The sequence below is a fragment of the Watersipora subatra genome, unplaced genomic scaffold (genome assembly GCF_963576615.1).
Source record: "Watersipora subatra unplaced genomic scaffold, tzWatSuba1.1 SCAFFOLD_178, whole genome shotgun sequence".
Lineage (NCBI taxonomy): Eukaryota > Metazoa > Bryozoa > Gymnolaemata > Cheilostomatida > Watersiporidae > Watersipora > Watersipora subatra.
The window spans coordinates 17740-23652 of NW_027045411.1; positions in this window are offsets into that span (position 1 = coordinate 17740).

A 5913-nucleotide genomic window follows, 5' to 3' on the forward strand; every position below is an offset into this window, starting at 1 on the left:
CGAGGAGGAATGTCAGTTATACCTAAACTTTCATGCCAAGTTCTATACCTGCACCATCTACAGTTATCGCCACACAATAGGTTGTGACAATTTTGAAGGCAGTTCTGATCAGCAAGAGTGTAAATTCATGAATTGCGAAATAATGATTAGGCTTGAGGTACGTTTCTAAAGTTTTTCCATTTTTCCTGACTAAAGGTGATTTTTATTTTGCGTGTAAACATATAAAAGTGACTAGCATTGATAGAAAGATATGTATTTTCTCTATTTGAAAGTTTTATGGTACCTGATCAATTGCAAAGTTCTATGGTAAATGAGCTAATGTCAGGTTTGCCCTACATACAGTTAGAGTACAGCAAATGTTGTATCGATAACTAACCATTAGATTTGGAAGGTTGAAGTAGAGTAATAAAACTATGATGGTAAAATCTTATTGGTAAAGACAGTGACGGCGGTATTTATACTTTAATACATTTTTTGTGCTACGCTAGGTAACTCTATGTTTACACATAGAGTTTGCTAGCGTAGCACAAAAATACAGCTCAAGTTGATATTATTTACTGCTGTGACAAAACCTCTTTTACTAGTAGTTAGTAACACAAGAGATCTGTTATATTTCTTGAGGTGGTAAACTGATGAGCCGCTATACACTGTTGCACTATGGAACTGTCACATTTCCCTGTTTTCTTTAGTGCTCGCCGTGGAGGAATGTCAGTTATACCTAAACTTTCATGCCAAGTTCTATACCTGCACCATCTACAGTTATCGCCACACAATAGGTTGTGACAATTTTGAAGGCAGTTCTGATCAGCAAGAGTGTAAATTCATGAATTGCGAAATAATGATTAGGCTTGAGGTACGTTTCTAAAGTTTTTCCATTTTTCCTGACTAAAGGTGATTTTTATTTTGCGTGTAAACATATAAAAGTGACTAGCATTGATAGAAAGATATGTATTTTCTCTATTTGAAAGTTTTATGGTACCTGATCAATTGCAAAGTTCTATGGTAAATGAGCTAATGTCAGGTTTGCCCTACATACAGTTAGAGTACAGCAAATGTTGTATCGATAACTAACCATTAGATTTGGAAGGTTGAAGTAGAGTAATAAAACTATGATGGTAAAATCTTATTGGTAAAGACAGTGACGGCGGTATTTATACTTTAATACATTTTTTGTGCTACGCTAGGTAACTCTATGTTTACACATAGAGTTTGCTAGCGTAGCACAAAAATACAGCTCAAGTTGATAGGCTATTACTTACTGCTGTGACAAAACATCTTTTACTAGTAGTTAGTAACACAAGAGATCTGTTATATCTTTTTTCAGGTGGTAAACTGATGAGCTGCTATACACTGTTGCACTATGGAACTGTCACATTTCCCTGTTTTTTTTAGTGCTCGCCGTGGAGGAATGTCAGTTATACCTAAACTTTCATGCCAAGTTCTATACCTGCACCATCTACAGTTATCGCCACCCGATAGATTGTGACAATTTTGCAGGCAGTTCCGATCAGCAAGAGTATAAATTCATGAATTGCGAAATAATGATTCAGCTTGAGGTACGTTCCTAGAGTTGTTCCATTTTTCCTGACTAAAAGTAATTTTTATTTTGCGTGTAAATTTTAATAAGTGGCTAGCATTGATAGAAAGATATGTATTTTCTCTATTTTAAAGTTTTATGGTACCTGACCGATTGTAAAGTTTTATGATATCTGATATATTATCAGGTTCAATGGTATCTGATATATTGTAAGGTTCTATGGTATCTATTCTATTTGGGTGTAGTGGATTGAAGGTTGCAAAATTGGATCCTACGCAATGTAATGTTTTTCTAAACCTGTAATTGTGGTTTCAGACAGACAAAAGAACACGACTCATATGATAGCATAGAATGCACATGTTGCATATTATTCATTGAGTATGCTCACTAAATTATTCACTGAAAAAGAAACTGTTCAATTGCTTCACATCTGGTTAAAGTTGAGAATTCTTTTGAAACTAGTTAACATATGATTGGTTTTTATGACATGGTTATTTTTTCTTTAATTCAGAGTAGCAGAGGACATTTGGAACCTTATGCTTCTGCATGCCTTTGACAGCGAGGACAAGCTGTTATCAACCTTAATGAGGTCACACGCTTACCATACCAGTTACCATACACCCGCTTACTGTCATACCAGTAACACCTACTGGTAAAACGCTCAACTTCCCACAAGATCTGATAAATCCAAAAAGTCAGCTCGCTGTTCTCTACTGCAAAGGTACCAGTCAACCTGACAATGTAGAATTGACATCACAAGATAGTTTTAAAACAGTTGTTTTCAAATAAACATGAGTGTTGAATTTGCTTGTCATATTGTTCTATTTTGACTATGTTTAGTTTGTGCACTTTTACTTAACTTGTAGGTGCTAATTCAAATATTATTGGTTCAGATATAGTGAAAGTGTTAAGCTCTTGTAAGTAATGCTGATATTTACCAGTACAAGTTACTTCTTTATTCTATAAGTCAAACAATCATCTATTGTACCTGATATATTGTTAGGTTCTATGGTATCTTATCTATTATGAAGCTTTATGGTACCTGATATATTGTAAGGCTCTGTAGTACCTGATGTATCGTAAGGTTTTTGGTACTTGATCAATTGTAAGGTTCTATGGTACCTGATCATTTGCAAAGTTCTATAGTAACTGAGCTATTGTCAGGTTCGCCCTTCACTCAGTTAGAGTACAGCAAATGGTGTATCGATAACTAACCATTATATTTAGAAGGTTGAAGTAGAGTAATAAAACTATGATGGTAAAATCCTATTGGTAAAGACAGTGACGGCTGTATTTGTACTTTAATACATTTTTTGTGCTACGCTAGGTAACTCTATGTTTCCACATAGAGTTTGCTAGCGTAGCACAAAAATACAGTTCAAGTTGATATTATTTACTGCTGTGACAAAACCTCTTTTACTAGTAGTTAGTAACACAAGAGATCTGTTATATTTTTTGAGGTGGTAAACTGATGAGCCGCTATACACTGTTGCACTATGGAACTGTCACATTTCCCTGTTTTCTTTAGTGCTCGCCGTGGAGGAATGTCAGTTATACCTAAACTTTCATGCCAAGTTCTATACCTGCACCATCTACAGTTATCGCCACACAATAGGTTGTGACAATTTTGAAGGCAGTTCTGATCAGCAAGAGTGTAAATTCATGAATTGCGAAATAATGATTAGGCTTGAGGTATGTTTCTAAAGTTTTTCCATTTTTCCTGACTAAAGGTGATTTTTATTTTGCGTGTAAACATATAAAAGTGACTAGCATTGATAGAAAGATATGTATTTTCTCTATTTTAAAGTTTTATGGTACCTGATCAATTGCAAAGTTCTATGGTAAATGAGCTAATGTCAGGTTTGCCCTACATACAGTTAGAGTACAGCAAATGTTGTATCGATAACTAACCATTAGATTTGGAAGGTTGAAGTAGAGTAATAAAACTATGATGGTAAAATCTTATTGGTAAAGACAGTGACGGCGGTATTTATACTTTAATACATTTTTTGTGCTACGCTAGGTAACTCAATATGTTTACACATAGAATTACTTAGCGTAGCACAAAAATACAGTTCAAGTTGATATTATTTACTGCTGTGACAAAACCTTTTTTACTAGTAGTTAGTAACACAAGAGATCTGTTATATTTTTTTGAGGTGGTAAACTGATGAGCCGCTATACACTGTTGCACTATGGAACTGTCACATTTCCCTGTTTTCTTTAGTGCTCGCCGAGGAGGAATGTCAGTTATACCTAAACTTTCATGCCAAGTTCTATACCTGCACCATCTACAGTTATCGCCACCCGATAGATTGTGACAATTTTGCAGGCAGTTCCGATCAGCAAGAGTATAAATTCATGAATTGCGAAATAATGATTCAGCTTGAGGTACGTTCCTAGAGTTGTTCCATTTTTCCTGACTAAAAGTAATTTTTATTTTGCGTGTAAATTTTAATAAGTGGCTAGCATTGATAGAAAGATATGTATTTTCTCTATTTTAAAGTTTTATGGTACCTGACCGATTGTAAAGTTTTATGATATCTGATATATTATCAGGTTCAATGGTATCTGATATATTGTAAGGTTCTATGGTATCTATTCTATTTGGGTGTAGTGGATTGAAGGTTGCAAAATTGGATCCTACGCAATGTAATGTTTTTCTAAACCTGTAATTGTGGTTTCAGACAGACAAAAGGACACAACTCATATGATAGCATAGAATGCACATGTTGCATATTATTCATTGAGTATGCTCACTAAATTATTCACTGAAAAAGAAACTGTTCAATTGCTTCACATCTGGTTAAAGTTGAGAATTCTTTTGAAACTAGTTAACATATGATTGGTTTTTATGACATGGTTATTTTTTCTTTAATTCAGAGTAGCAGAGGACATTTGGAACCTTATGCTCCTGCATGCCTTTGACAGCGAGGACAAGCTGTTATCAACCTTAATGAGGTCACACGCTCACCATACCAGTTACCATACACCCGCTTACTGTCATACCAGTAACACCTACTGGTAAAAAGCTCAACTTCCCACAAGATCTGATAAATCCAAAAAGTCAGGTCGCTGTTCTCTACTGCAAAGGTACCAGTCAACCTGACAATGTAGAATTGACATCACAAGATAGTTTTAAAACAGTTGTTTTCAAATAAACATGAGTGTTGAATTTGCTTGTCATATTATTCTATTTTGACTATGTTTAGTTTGTGCACTTTTACTTAACTTGTAGGTGCTAATTCAAATATTATTGGTTCAGATATAGTGAAAGTGTTAAGCTCTTGTAAGTAATGCTGATATTTACCAGTACAAGTTACTTCTTTATTCTATAAGTCAAACAATCATCTATTGTACCTGATATATTGTTAGGTTCTATGGTATCTTATCTATTATGAAGCTTTATGGTACCTGATATATTGTAAGGCTCTGTAGTACCTGATGTATCGTAAGGTTTTTGGTACTTGATCAATTGTAAGGTTCTATGGTACCTGATCATTTGCAAAGTTCTATAGTAACTGAGCTATTGTCAGGTTCGCCCTTCACTCAGTTAGAGTACAGCAAATGGTGTATCGATAACTAACCATTATATTTAGAAGGTTGAAGTAGAGTAATAAAACTATGATGGTAAAATCCTATTGGTAAAGACAGTGACGGCTGTATTTGTACTTTAATACATTTTTTGTGCTACGCTAGGTAACTCTATGTTTACACATAGAGTTTGCTAGCGTAGCACAAAAATACAGTTCAAGTTGATATTATTTACTGCTGTGACAAAACCTCTTTTACTAGTAGTTAGTAACACAAGAGATCTGTTATATTTTTTGAGGTGGTAAACTGATGAGCCGCTATACACTGTTGCACTATGGAACTGTCACATTTCCCTGTTTTCTTTAGTGCTCGCCGAGGAGGAATGTCAGTTATACCTAAACTTTCATGCCAAGTTCTATACCTGCACCATCTACAGTTATCGCCACCCGATAGATTGTGACAATTTTGCAGGCAGTTCCGATCAGCAAGAGTATAAATTCATGAATTGCGAAATAATGATTCAGCTTGAGGTACGTTCCTAGAGTTGTTCCATTTTTCCTGACTAAAAGTAATTTTTATTTTGCGTGTAAATTTTAATAAGTGGCTAGCATTGATAGAAAGATATGTATTTTCTCTATTTTAAAGTTTTATGGTACCTGATCAATTGCAAAGTTCTATGGTAAATGAGCTAATGTCAGGTTTGCCCTACATACAGTTAGAGTAGAGCAAATGTTGTATCGATAACTTACCATTAGATTTGGAAGGTTGAAGTAGAGTAATAAAACTATGATGGTAAAATCTTATTGGTAAAGACAGTGACGGCGGTATTTATACTTTAATAC